At 44.5% G+C, this 14341-nt stretch overlaps 4 pseudogenes; all 4 read left to right on the forward strand.

Annotated features, from left to right (window-relative positions):
* Window positions 1-3604: 3604 nt before the first annotated feature.
* Window positions 3605-4521, forward strand: LOC149375941 (large subunit ribosomal RNA; annotated as a pseudogene; the record flags this gene model as incomplete).
* Window positions 4522-6953: 2432 nt separating this feature from the next.
* Window positions 6954-8875, forward strand: LOC149375942 (small subunit ribosomal RNA; annotated as a pseudogene).
* Window positions 8876-9804: 929 nt separating this feature from the next.
* On the forward strand, window positions 9805-9961 carry LOC149375943 (5.8S ribosomal RNA; annotated as a pseudogene).
* Window positions 9962-10885: 924 nt separating this feature from the next.
* LOC149375944 (large subunit ribosomal RNA) lies at window positions 10886-13208 on the forward strand (annotated as a pseudogene).
* Window positions 13209-14341: the final 1133 nt, after the last annotated feature.

Here is a 14341-nt window from a genome sequence, read left to right on the forward strand (position 1 = left end):
AGGCCCTAGATACTACTGCTTATTAACGCTGCAGAAGTTTTCACGATTCAGTAAGGTCCTGCGCATTTTAGCTTACTGCAGTTTGTGGCATCTGAAAGCCCTTAATAAGAGTCAGTCCCACAAAAAGCTGAGTTATCAAGACTGGACTCAAGCCTGAACCTTTTGCTGCCGCGCAGTTCAAAATCAACATTACAAGCAGGAGCTCAAGCAACTACTGGCCAGCGAGCAGCTCTCCAAGCGCAGCCCACTTGCTTGACTCAATCCTTTCATCTGTGCTCACTGATTGATTCGAATTGGAGGTTGGTTACAACACTCATGGATTTCTAACAACGAGATGCACCCAATCGTGCTGCCCAGAGGATGCATCACTGTTAAGAGGCTCGCTGAGGAAGTGCGTCACACCACATTGCACGGAGGGGTGCAATTGATGCTATCTCACATACATAGATCTCTTTGGATCACACGCAGACACGCAGTAGCTGCAGGAGTCTTTAGACGATGCATACAATTACATTAATTGGACTGATGATTTATCGAGCTGCCGCACTTTGCGAAGCTCCTTGACGGTGTGTGGCCTTCAGCCTCTTTGTTTTTTGCCAACCCATCACATTGGTGATTCGCAAACGACAACTGACTATATCTAAGTAAGTGATGTTAACCGTGTTCGCGATTTTACTTAGTTGCCCTATCCTACATCCTACAATATCTAAACATGATTTCCTGTCGGCTTCACTGTTGTTTGAAATCCCGCGGAGTGTTAGTCGCTTAGTGACAAGACGATCATTCCGTGACTTTGACATTGCTAGTTTCAATAATGACCTTCAAAGCATGGATTGGAGTGACCTTCACGGGTTGCCAGATGTTAGTCGGAAAGTTGATTGTTTCATTGAGCGTCTTACACAGCTCTACGATGTACATGCCCCATATCAAATGTTCACCCCTCGGAAGAGGCGTTCACCTTGGATTACTGATGGTCTGCGCGAATTGATCAGGGCACGAAATCGGGCGTGGACTGTGTACAGGAGATATAGAAGGGAATCTGATCACGCGGCATACAAGCGGCTACGGGGTCATGTACGCCGAGCATCGCATCAGGCCATGACAACTTACTACAGGGATAGATTGGTGAAATCGAGAAGTGCGACCGAAATGTGGAGATGCGTGGGTGAGATGGGCGCTTCTTCGGGGTGCAGAGAGAGAATTGCGCTCCACGCTAGCTGTGACGAAATGAATAAATATTTTATTGGTTGCTTTCGCCCTGCGCCTTCTGATGGTCTATGGCCAAATGTGCAGGTCTCTCCTGAAGACCGCTTTTACTTCTCCTACGTGACGCCGGAGAGCCTATTGAGGGCAATCGCCAAGGCCAAGTCTAATGCTGTAGGCCCAGATGGTATACCTGTAAGGAGCCTTAGAAGCCGTCTTTCAACAATTCTCCAAGTCTTGTTGCATATATTCGACTGCTCATTACAGTCGGGAGTATTTCCTGATGCGTGGAAAATGACATTCGTACGTCCGATTCCTAAATGTCGACAGCCAACTGACCTTGGCCAACTTCGACCTATTGCTTTTTTGTCGGCCACATCCAAAATTCTGGAAGCTGTCGCTGCCGAGCATATTACTGAATACATCCAGCGCCGTGACCTTATCGATCACTTGCAGTCCGGCTTCAGAAAGCATCATAGCACACATACTGCACTTATAAAGATGGTCGATGACATAAGGGAGGCTGCTGACGATCAGCTGATCATGCTGCTTGTCGCTGTCGACTTTTCAAAGGCATTCGACTGTGTTGATGCCAGCTTTCTCTTGGTGAAGCTTGGGATACTTGGATTCTCCGACTCAGCGTGCGCATGGATTGGATCCTACCTTTCTGGTAGACAGCAGGTGGTGTTGGATGATAATGGCGAAAGATCGGCTCCACTGTTTCGGAGGGCGGGTGTCCCTCAGGGGAGTGTGTTGGGCCCTCTTCTTTTCTCGCTGTACTTTAACGATGCGCCTTTTGTGCTGAGACACTGCAGGCATCACATATATGCAGATGATCTCACGCTGTACATAAAGGGACGTTATAGCAAAGTGCCTCGCCTAGTTGGCGATATAAATAAGGACCTTGATGCGCTTGGTCTGTGAAGCATTAATTGTGCCCTGGAAGTTCACTCGGGGAAGACGCAGGTTGCGTGGTATGGCTCCCGTGGCTTTGTCAGCCGTATTCGTCATTCTAATCCACCAAAGGTTCGGGTAGGTGATAATTTCATTGAGTACAGTGATGCAGTTAGGATCCTGGGAGTTATCCTTGATGGGCCTCTGACTATGGCGCAGCAAATTACGGAGACCAGTAGGAAGTGCTACGCTGCTCTTTCTCGAATGCGTAAGTGTGGTGACTCTCTCGTGCCTGAAATGCGTTTGCTGCTTGTAAGATCGCTTGTCCTCCCATACTACGATTATGCTGCCTGCCTGTTTCTTGGCTTGTCATCGGAGCTGCTGGTGAAAATGCAGCGTTCTATGAACGCGGCAGTTAGATTTGTTGCGGGGCTCAAGAAGAATGAGCACATCACACCCACGTACATTCGCCTCAATCTCATGCCCTACAGTGTTCGTCGGGACTACATGTGTGTTGGCTTGCTTTGTAGCATTTTTAAATCTGGTAAGCTGCAGTATGTATCTAAAAGGATGGTTTTCCGCTCATCTGATGCTGCAGGCTCTAAGAGAGAAAAAACCCTGGATCTGGTTATCCCGTGGACGAGGACTGAGTTTTACAGTGACTCGTTTAGAGTTTACGCTGCTCGACTCCGGAATCGCTTACCAATTGTTATTCGTGTGCAGTTTGATCAACCCTGTCTTAAGAGAAAACTGGCCGAATTTTTACAGCAGGACCACTTTCGTGGTTCTTAAGGGACGTGCCTGTAAATTTTATGTGTGTGTTACCTGTGTGTACTTAATTGTTGCTTTTAAAGACTTGTCGTCTGCCTATTTGGCTCATTTTAATTTATTTATTTATATGGTTAATTATTATTATTTATTTTACTGCCATCTCTCGCTCTCTGGTCCAACCGGTAACATTAAGCGAACTAAAGGAAACGCTTTTGCCCTTTTGAAGGTTGTACAGAGCGATTTTGCTTTCGAGCAGGATTTCAACAGGGAGTGTGCCAGCTATGACACATAAAGCTTCCGTCGACGTGGTTCGGTATGCATGGGTAGCCTCCAGCAAGGAACTGTGTTGTACACTCGACAGCACCCTGAGGTCATGTACCATGCATTTATCTGCTCAAGCAGCAGCCGCGTAGGCTTTTGTAGGGGCAAAAACAGCTAGATGAATTTTCAATGTGGTGGCATGTTTCAGCCCCCATGACTTTCGAACAAAGTTTCTAGTTTTATGAAACAGTAGGGTGACTTTGTTCCTAACGTATTCACAGTGCAAGTTAAAGCTTATGCCTTTGTCTATGTAAATACTAAAGTACTTCACTTTTCCACAGACCTTGATACTTTTGCCACATATCTTAATAACCGGGTTCCTCAGAGATGGGTTTCAATTTGGCTTTTAAGTTTTTCTCACTTTGTCCGGTTTGTCACTACCACGGGCATCCAACTGGCTTTTGAGCGACGGCATAAATTTAGAGGTAGATGCGTTCAGTTTTGCTCTCGGAAATCTCGAGCTCAACGCTTTGGCTCTACGCAAAGAATAATGAAGGTGTCCTAAGGCCAGCTCAGTAAAGACAGAAACCTCACGTAGACCAGAAGGGCAAAAGCTGGCTTTATCTCGATGTTTAGTACGCATAGAGACTTGGAAAGCACAGCCTTTCGATACTTATTACTTAAAGAGTTTTCAGAAAGAGGTGTCAGAAAAGTTACCACAGGGATAACTGGCTTGTGGTGGCCAAGCGTTCATAGTGACGTCGCTTTTTGAACCTTCGATGTCAGCCCTTCCTATCATTGCAAAGCAGAATTCGCAAAGCGTCGGATTGTTTACCCTATCAACAAGGAATGTAAGCTAGGTTTAGACCGTCGTAAGACAGGTTAGTTTTACACAACTAATGACTTTGTCGTTGCAATAGTAATACTGCTCAGTACGAGAGGAACCGCAGGTTCAGACATTTGGTTCACGCACTCGGTCGAGCGACCGCTGGTGCGAAGCTACCTCCTGTAGGATTATGCCTAAACGTCTCTAAGGTCGTATCCTTTCTAGTTAAAGGTGTCAACGATACATTTAGGAGTCTTGTAAGTTGGAAGGCTCAATACAATGAGACACTTATTATTACTAGGTGATCTAGTTTTCTTTGGGGGCCAGATTATCGCACGGGCCAAAATTTCCGTACGACGTCTTTAAAAATTGCCACCAGCCTCGGGATCTCACCGAGCGAGTCGGGGGTTAACGTCTGACGGTCGACCATGGGTTTTTTAAACCAAGTTCGATGTCGAGACTTGGAATCGTCTGTAGACGACTTAGGTACCTGGCGGGGTGTTGTACTCAGTAGAGCAGTCACCATGCTGCGATCTGTTGAGACTCAGCCCTTGGCTTGGGGATTCGTCTTGTCGGTTAGACGAGGCTCCATGAAGAAAGAAAGAGAAGAGAAAGAATAAAAAGAACCAACAACAATAATGACTATAAAAAAGAAAAAGAAAGACTATGGACAACAAATAAAGAGGAAAAGGGGATAGGAGTGTGGGGAAAAAGAAAATGAGAGGAATTAGAATGACAGTAAAAAGTGATGCGAGTGTCGTGTAAGAAGGGAAGAAAAAAAAAAGGAAAAATGATAATAACCGAAGAAAATAAACAACAAAAATTAAATAAAATTAAGTATGCTGACGATGAAAGCAATGCGCGTTATGGGACTTGAAAAAATTTTGGCGCACTTTCGGGGCAGGTGGGTGGTATGCGTTTGTGCGATGGTGGTGGGTAACGGCGGCGGAGGCAGCACGCGCAAGACATTTGGTACTTAAATTAACCATTTACTGATTCATTTTATCCGTAACCTTCGGTCTGCCAAATACTTTTTAACTGCCATAAAAGAGTGTGCTAGAGAAGCAATGCACCGCTTTCACTTGTGATGCATCATTCGCGATGATCGCTTCTGAATTGTCTGGCTTGCTTGATGAAGGGTGGCGTGTCATGTTCAGTCATAAAGCAATGCCTGTAACTCAGACATTAGGAAAAAACCATCGTCATCACTCTAATACTGCAGGCACTCGTCAGTTTAGGCATCTTGCTAGCCCCTTTATTGAACGAACGATGACTTTATCCCGGAATCCTTCAGTATGCTTGATAAGCAAGCGCAATAAGCCCTCGCTACGTCGCACGTGTGCTTTGATGATCAGGTGCGCAGGTAACCCTTGGATCTGCTGAGACTAAGGCAAGAAAAATTGCAATGCACGTGTAAGGATTACGAACTGACTGGTTTTTTGGCTGGTTCGAACCGTGACTAACTGTGACTCAATTGTTCCGTGAAAAAAGTTAGTTACCGTAAGCGCATCAAGGGTTATGCCTGATGAAAAAGCGTCCCTTTTTTTGAACTTTCATTCAATTAAACGAGATCTTTTTTCGAATGTTTCTATTGGTCTGCGTGTTTTTACGAGCATCTGTTAAGCGACTGGTATGCTCCTTCTTTTTAGCCGGTACGTATAAGGCATATACCAAATTTATTTGAAGTAAAACGGTAATTCACATTTACTGAATCGTGTTAGGTCTGCTACGAGGACGTGTTGTTACGCGGTTATTAATGCACTGTTGCGGAAAAGGGACCCATGAAAATTTTAGGTCACTGCCTTGGAACGCAAAAGCCAAAAGACGCGTTACCGACTTTATCAACGATCATTTCCGTACTGCTATTTGTGTCTTAACAAATTGCAGGTCTGTTCGAAAAGCGTGCGCATTTACTTTATGAGGGTATGTATGCTTCAAGGTCAATGCGCTTGTCGGAAAATTAATCCACGTGGTAGTAACTGACGAACGAAAGACTATTGGCGCTCAGCCGTCACGCAAAAGCAATGCGCATTTTTTTGTTAGCAATGCACGTCTTGAAATTGCAATTTCTTACGCCCCATCAAACCGAAAGAAATGCGCGTTATTGTCATCGAAAACTTTTGTCTCGCTTGTTTGCGTGTTAAACGGTTCTTGGCTCTGCCGCGCCCGAAGTTGCCTCGGCACTTGCGAGATGGTTCGCATGTCAGTCCTCACTTTAATTCACAGCATTTCCGCGGGTCAGCGTCTTCGACCGAATGGCCCTCAATGCGGCTCACGCCTCTGGCGTTGCATGCGCCGTCGTCGTGGCTCGTAGCTTGTCGACGATATGCTAACCAAGCAACGACTCATTCAATACCGAGCAAGGATACAACGTGTACCTCCCTTACGTATACCACTGCGGTAGGCCCTGGCCTAGCGTCAGCGACCATATTGTCGGGTATTTGTTAACTTGCAACTCTTAGAAGGGACTGTTGACACTTAAATGATAAATTCACGTGGCCCTGCTGCGAGTTTTATTACGGCACCTCGAAGCTTGCCTAACCAACACGGTATTGTTCATTTACCAAGTCGTTTAAATGACAAAAGTGCTGCGGTCCATAGCGAGGCGTCATCAACAACCTATAACGAACGGTCTTCGTCGCCTTTTTTACAGTTTTTGAGGCATTAGGCTCTTATGACTCGGTAAGGCAACGCAGCGTTTGAGACGTTGTTACCACTCATGAGCGTTGGTCGACCAAAATTTGAAAGAAAAAAATCACTCTCATTTTTTACGACGAGAGCTGAAGATTCAAGCTTTAAGTATCGAATGCGTCGTACTTGTCGTCAAATTCTCGATTATATATTTAAGATATAAAATTATTTTTTCTTCAACGTTCCTCGGCGTTTTTAGCAGGAGACGCAAGATAGCGCAATTAAACGACCAGTTGGTCAACAGGACGTCATTGTCCTTATGCCACTCCAAGTTGTGGGCTTTGAATTAAATTTTTACATACAAAGCTCCCTGGTGAATCCTGCTAGTAGTTATATGCTTGTCTCAAAGATCAAGCCTTGCATGTCTCAGTTCATGTCAAATTAAGGTGAAACAACGAATGGCTCATTACATCATTTATGGTTCTTTAGATCGTACCCATATTTACTTGGATAACTGTGGTGATTCTAGAGCTAATACATGCAAATTAAAGTCCCGCCTAGAGATGGAAGGGACGCTTTTATTAGGTCAAAACCAATTGGTGGTGAGGACGCGCTTACGCGTGTTTTCTTGTCCATTGTTAAGGTTTGTGGTGACTCTAAATAACGTTTGGTTGATCGCACGGTCCTTGTACAGGTGACGCATTCTTCAAATGTCTGCCTTATCAACTGTCGAAGCTCAGTTTTGCGCTCACCATGGTTGTAACATGTAGCGGAAAATCTGGGCCTAATCCCAGAGAAAAAGCCTGAGGAACGGCTACCACATCTAAGGAAAATAGCAGGCACGCAAATTACCCAATCCCGGCATAGAGAGGTATTGACGAAATATAACGAGATGGAACTCATCTGGGGCCCCGTAATCGCAATGAGTACACTTTCAATCCTCCAACGAGAATTTATCGGAGGGCATGTCTGGTGCCATCAGCCGCGGTAATTTCAGCTATAATAGCGTATATTAATGTTGTTTTGGTTAAAAAGCTTGTAGTTAAATCTGTGTGCCACGCTGTTGGTTTATCGCTTGCGATGTTCAACTGACAAGATTGTGGCACGTCGTATTAGTGGTCTAAGCTCGAGCGTGTGTCTTGCACAGGTTGGCCTACTGGCTTGAGTGCCGTTGGCGTTGGCTTATCGCGTGTGTGCGCAAGAGCGACCTAGCTGGATTCCATCACCATGATTTTTTTCGGATGTGGAGATTGTCTGGTACGTTAACTTTGAACAAATTAGAGTGCTTAAAGCAAGCTTGTTAACGCTCTAATACCAGTGAGTGAAATAATGGAATAGGACCTCGGTGCTAATTTGATAATTTTTTAATCTTCGAGGTAATAATTAATAGGAACAGATTGGGCATTCGTATTGCGACGTTAGAGGTGAAATTTTTAGATCGTCGCAAGATGAACAGAAGCAAAAGCATTTGCCAAAAACGTTTTCATTAATCAAAAACGAAAGTTAGAGGTTTGTAGGCAATTAGATACAGCCCTAGTTCTATTCATAAACGATGCCAGCTAGCAATTTGTCGATGTTCATCCGATGACTAGACGGGCAGCTTCCGGGAAACCAAAGCAAAGGGTTCCGGGGAAAGTATGGTATTAAAGCTTAAACTTAAAGGAATCAATGGAAGGGCATCACTAGGAGTGAAGTCTGTGGCTTAGTTTGACTTAACACGTAAAACCTTATCAGGCCTCTTTTTTCATTTGGTAGGTGGTGGTGCATGGCTTTTCTTAACTTCTCTTTGACGGTATCTAATCCGTCGGTGTCGCGCAGTGCTGGCAATGGCTTTTAGTGTTAACTACCGACGTACACAAAAATCTTCTTAGAGGGACAGACGGCATCTAGCCGCACGAGATTAAGCAATAACAGGTCTGTGATGCCTTAAGATGTTCTGGGCTGCACGCGCACTACACTGAAGGAATCAGCCTGTCCTCTCTGGCCGAAGGCCCGGGTAACCTGCTGAACCTCCTTCGTGCTAGGGATTGGAGCTTGCAATCATTCTTCATGAACGAGGAATTCTTAGTAAGCGCGAATTCTAATCTAGCGTTAATTACGTCCCTGCCCTTTGTACACACCACTTTTCGCTACTACCGATTAAATAATTTAGTGAGGTTTTCGGATTTGCGCGTGGCAACGCACTCGTTGCTTTGCTTATGGTGCTGAAAAGATGACCGATCCTAATCATTCAAAGGAAGTAAAAGTCATAACAAGGTTTCTGTAGTCAAACCTGTGGGAGGATCATTGGAGATAAGAAAAAATGAAAATAAAAACGAAATTTTGTTTGAAAGCTGCGCCGAAAAAAAATAAATATTTGTTGCATTTCTGTGCCCTGCGTTATGTTCTTTTTTTTTTTTTTTTTTTTTTTTTTTTTTTTTTTTCTGTCAAGGGGCTTTGATAATTTAACGTTACAGATTGGTGGTTGTAGGTTCCAATGCGTGTGACAATGCCTAGCGTTTTGGGTCTTTTTTTTTTAATCGATAAAACTCACGATCACGCTCCCCACGGTCGCCCTCGCGCAACCGCCAAATAATTTTAGGGTGCGCGTGCACAACGGGTCATAATTTTTTTTTTTTCCATTAACCAGTGTCTTGCCGTGGCAACCTCAAGGCTCTATTCACGAGTTTTATCATGAAGATTGAATTTCGACCGACAGCGTTTTCCTCGAGTCAACGGTTATTTTGTTGAAAGCCTCGATGTAACCAGGGGAACGTCATCATATGGTGGTCATGCAATTACTTTTTTTTATTAATATGATCAAGTTTTCGAGGATAATAGCATACGCGTTATTATTCGAGGTTTTAAAATGATTATTTCCCCGATGAGCCGAGACTCTGCCTTTAAATGTCACGAATTATCATGAACTGGGTACGTGTCGTCGTTGCTGCCCCTTTTACCTTGTTACAAAGATACCAAGAAATGGAAAACGACGCCCATTAATAAAAAGTTTCTTAATATTTTGTGGTGCGCCCCAATTTCTTCCGCTCGTGTCACATAAATGGGACGCAGCGGTGGTTCAACGGAGAACCAATGGGCATGTTTTATTCAAAAGAGCCTGGCTCTCCGTTGCATTCTGTATTGGTCCTTCGTATGTTAAAAGTCCGAATTGATTCGAGAAAATATGACACATGAAGTGTAAGTGAGAAAAATGAAAATAATAATAAAAATAAATTGATTACCCTGAACGGTGGATCACTTAGCTCATCGGCCAATAAAGAACGCAGCTAATTGCGCGTCAACTTGTGAACTGCAATACACATGAACATCGACACTTTGAACGCACGTTGCGGTCCTTGGATATTTATTTTCTGGACCACGTCTGGCTAAGGGTCATTCGATATGAAATAGAAAAGACTGCTGGCCACGAAGAACCTCGACGCGTCGTTATTTATGACCTGTTGGAGAGTTTACCCTGAGTGTACATACAAAATAATTGGGCGTTCGTACGAAGATAAATCTGTCACTTAAAATAAAAAGGAATATTAAAATATAAAAGATAAAAAATTTGATTGTCAATGGTTGTACGATTATACAAATAGAAAAACGTTGTTTACGGGGGTTGAAAATTTTTATCACATTCAAAAGAAAAAGTCTTGGTTTTCTTATCGATGAAATGAATTTTGTACAAAGCAAGGTTTGACGAGTCACGCGTGCTGAATTTGTCGTGTTGAACGCCAGATCGCACCCATTAATTTTCTAAATGGTTTTGCGAACGATGACTGATGAGCACTCGCAAAACTGTCAACATTGATTGTCGTGTTTTAGGTCCGCATTTCGAACGAATCCAAGAATTCGAAATTTGACCGACTAGAGTAGCAACGTTAATGCCAATACATTTGTCATTCTTTTTAATTTTTTTTCCCACTCTTTTTTGGGTCGTCGTTTAATCAGGTCCCGGAGCTCTTATTAAATAATTGTTTATCTGAACACTATTGAATTAAGAGCGGACCGGACAAGCCGTACGATCGTCAAAAACACTCCTGCGTTGCGATTTTGGAAGCAAAACGATGAAATTTAGCGTCGCAGGAGTAAAGAAAGGGAAGGAAAAAAGAAAGAGACAAAAAAAAAGAAACTGCCATCTGGTCAATGCGTCTTTTTTTACATTTTTTTTTTGTATATTTTTTTTTTTTTAATATTATTTTACATGAATACATAAATTTTATTGCTCCTTATTAATTTTTAAAAGCTCATTGTAAAGACAAAATTTTTATCGTACAAAAAAAATAAATCAAGACGACTTTTGAGCAGGCGAGAATACCCGCTGTTTTTAAGCATATTATAAAGCGAAGGAAAAGAAACTAACAAGGATTTACCAAGTAGCAGCAAACGAACAGGAAACAGCCCAGGACTAAATTTCACAGTTCCGCCGTTGGAAAATGTGGTGTTTAAAAAAGTTTGATCATCTCATGGCGTCGCTTTGAGTCCAAGTCTATCTTGAACGAGGCCACTTACCCGCAGAGTGTGCCAGGCCCGTAGCGACCGAAGCGCGCCGTGGACGAATTTCTCCTTTGAGTCGGGTTGCTTGAGAGTGCAGCTCGAAGCGGGTAATAAGCTCCATCTACGGCTAAATATGACACCGAGACCAATAGCGAACAAGTGACTTAAGGGAAAGTTGAAGAGAACTTTGAAGAGAGAGTTTAAGAGTACGCTAAACCGTTCTGGGGTAACCCTGAGAAATCCAAAAGTTTGACTGGAGAGATTCAGCGTTAGTGGCTGTTAGGTTGCGCGTTATCGCGATGCTTAAACGTGTGAAGCTTTTAGGTATTAAGCGCGTTCGGGGCACGTGGTCGCTGCGTCATGTCTGATGACACCGGCCTGCACTTCCCTTCTAGTTGGACGTTGCGACCCGTTAGGTGTCGATTGACGGCCCGTACGGTAGACTGTCATACCAAACCAGCACGGCAGACCATCAGTGTCCCTTACCCAATCGACTGCCTGGTGGTATTAGAAACTTTTAATCAAGATTGGTATTGAGTTGCACTTTTGAATCCGTTCGGGTGGGCGATTGAATGAGTCTCACTCGGATTCAACGGACCTTGTGCTGTTATCATGCGCGCTTGGCTCATTTGAACGCTAATGTTTTCCAACCAACTCGGAAAAGCCTAGCACTTTTTAATTAATATCACTGGTTAGCGACGCTTTTCTTTGCATACTTTTAGGACCCGTCTTGAAACACGGACCAAGAAGTACAACATGTACGCGAGTCATTGAGACTTGTATTATTAAAATGACTAAGCTTAATTGCGCAATGAAAGTAAAAGTTTGTGAGCTTCGTGCTCCAAGACCTTAAAAGAATGATTCTTGCATAAATGCAAATTCGAACTCCCGGGGCATGTTGTGCTTATTGCGAGCTAAGTCACACTAAGAGCGTACACGTTAGGACCCGAAAGATGGTGAACTATGCCTGGTCAGGACAAAGTCAGGGTAAACCCTGATGGAGGTCCGTAGAAATTCTGACGTGCAAATTAATTGTCAGAACTGGGTACTGGGGCAAAAACCCAATCAAACCATCTAGTAGCTGGTTTCCTTTAAAGTTTACCTTAGGATAGCTGGCACTATTAATTTCAAGTTTTATCTGGTAAAGCGAATGTTTAGAGGCCTCAGGGCCAAAACGACCATAACCGTCTCTCAAGTTTTAAATGGGTTAGATCTCTGGCTTGCTGAATTATTGAAGCCATAAGATTTATGTACAAAAAAAAAAAGAAATAGAGTGCCAAGTAAGCCAGTTTTGGTAAGCAGAACTGGCGCTGTAGGATGAACCAAACGTTGACTTAAGGCGCCAAAGTTGACAGTTATTGGATATCATGAGCGGCGTTGGTTGCTTAAGACAGCAGGACGGTGGCCATAAAAGTCGGAATCCGCTATAGAGTGCGTAACAACTCACCTGCCAAAGCAATTAGCCCTGAAAATGGATGGCGCTGAAGCGTTGCGCCTACACTCGGCCGTCAGTGGCAAGTGGGGCGTTGTAAAAGCAATTTTTCAACGTCATGAAGCTCTGACGTTTTGGTGGGTCGCGGCGGTGTGCGCAGAAGGATCTGGGCGTGAGCCTACCTGAAGCCACCATCAGTGCAGATCTTGGTAGTAGTAGCAAATACTTCTGCGAGGCCCTGGAAGACTGACGTGGAAAAGGGCTTCGTGTAAAAAGCCGTTGCACACGAGTCAGTCGATCCTAAGCCTAAGGAGTAATTTTATGTCAGTGACGGTGTTCGAATTTATTTTTTTTTTAATAATTGACAGCACACACCCGTCTGGCAAAAGGGAATCTGGTTCCTATTCCGGAACCCGGTAGCGTAACCACTTAAAATTCGGGCTCTCGCAAGAGTGTTCGTCGAAGTAACCCAAAGTGATCTGGCGACGCCGACGAGAGATCCAGGATGAGTTTCCTTTTCTGCATAAGCGTTTGAGTCCCTTGGAAACATCTAGCAGGGAGATAAGGTTCGCAACGCGAAGAGCACCGCAGTTGCAGTGGTGTCCAGATCTTTTTCCAGACCTTAAAAATCCAGGAGGGAGCCACGTAGATCTGTCGCGCTTGTTTGTATCTATATCCGCAGCAGGTCTTCTGGGTAAAGAGCCTCTAGTCGATAAAATAATGTAGGTACGGAAAGTTGGCAAATTGGATCCGTAACTTCGGAATAAGGATTGGCTCTGAGGAGTAGGGTGTGTCAGGCCTGGTCGGGAAGCGGATGCGGCTGACGTGCTGGGCCTTGGCAAGGTTTAATTTCGTGGTGTATTGCGCGCGTGTATTTTGTTTAGGCTTCGCGTGTCGTTATTTCGTCGCGGAGGGCGACTGAGCTTGGTACCGTGCCTTCGCCTCTCGTGGATCTCCCTTACTGCCAGGCTTACGTGACGGTTTCACCGTTGCGTTCGTTTTTTCTGGCCGCTATTTAAAGCTCAGCTAAGAACTGGCACGGATCAGAAGAATCCGACTGTCTTATTAAAACAAAGCATTGCTATGGCCCTCGCGGGTGATGACTCATTTTGATTTCTGCCTAGTGTTCTGAATGTCAACGTGAAGAAATCCAAGCAAGCGCGGTTATAAGGTGGGAGTAGCTATGACTCTTTTTAACCTTGCTGACGATAGGCTGGTTGCTGCCTGTCTCCGGTCGAGGGTTCAGACTCCTGCCATATCCCGAGAAGTTTTATTAGAAGGCCAACCAGATCTCTGCCAATAGAAGCCACACATAATGCAGCCAATGTCACCTGAGCGTTTGCCTCCAGACAATTATTGTCAGGAGTGTGGTCGGTATTTCCGTGGATCGGCCGGTCTTTAGATTTATTTGAGCAGAGTCTACCTGAACTGGCGTCCTGATTTACCACAGCCGGATCCTTTGGTCCCGGACTCGACTCTGGCGGGTGATTTTTACTGCCTGGAATGTGGCCACCCTTTTTCTACTAAGATCGGTTTAGGGGGACATAGGCGCCGTGCTCATCCCGAAGAGGTCAATGCGAAGATCATTGTCCAGGGCCTGACGAAGGTGTGGCGGGCACCGGAGGAGTGCTGTTTTCTGGCTCGTGAGGAGGCAGTCGCTACAGTGAGAGGAGATGTTTGATATATGAATCAGCATCTCCTTGAAGTGTTCCCTGAGAGGACTCTTGAAGCCTTGAAGGGACAGCGTAGAAATCCAGAGTAGAGGGCGCTTGTAGAGGCTGCCATACAGGATATTCGGGCTGTACAACTGGCACCTGCAGAAAAAGCATGTGCTGTGAGCGATT

This window comes from Copidosoma floridanum, unplaced genomic scaffold (assembly GCF_036245765.1).
Source record: "Copidosoma floridanum isolate Cflo_tuat_1 unplaced genomic scaffold, Cflo_Japanese_pri ptg000002l, whole genome shotgun sequence".
In the NCBI taxonomy this organism is placed as follows: domain Eukaryota; kingdom Metazoa; phylum Arthropoda; class Insecta; order Hymenoptera; family Encyrtidae; genus Copidosoma; species Copidosoma floridanum.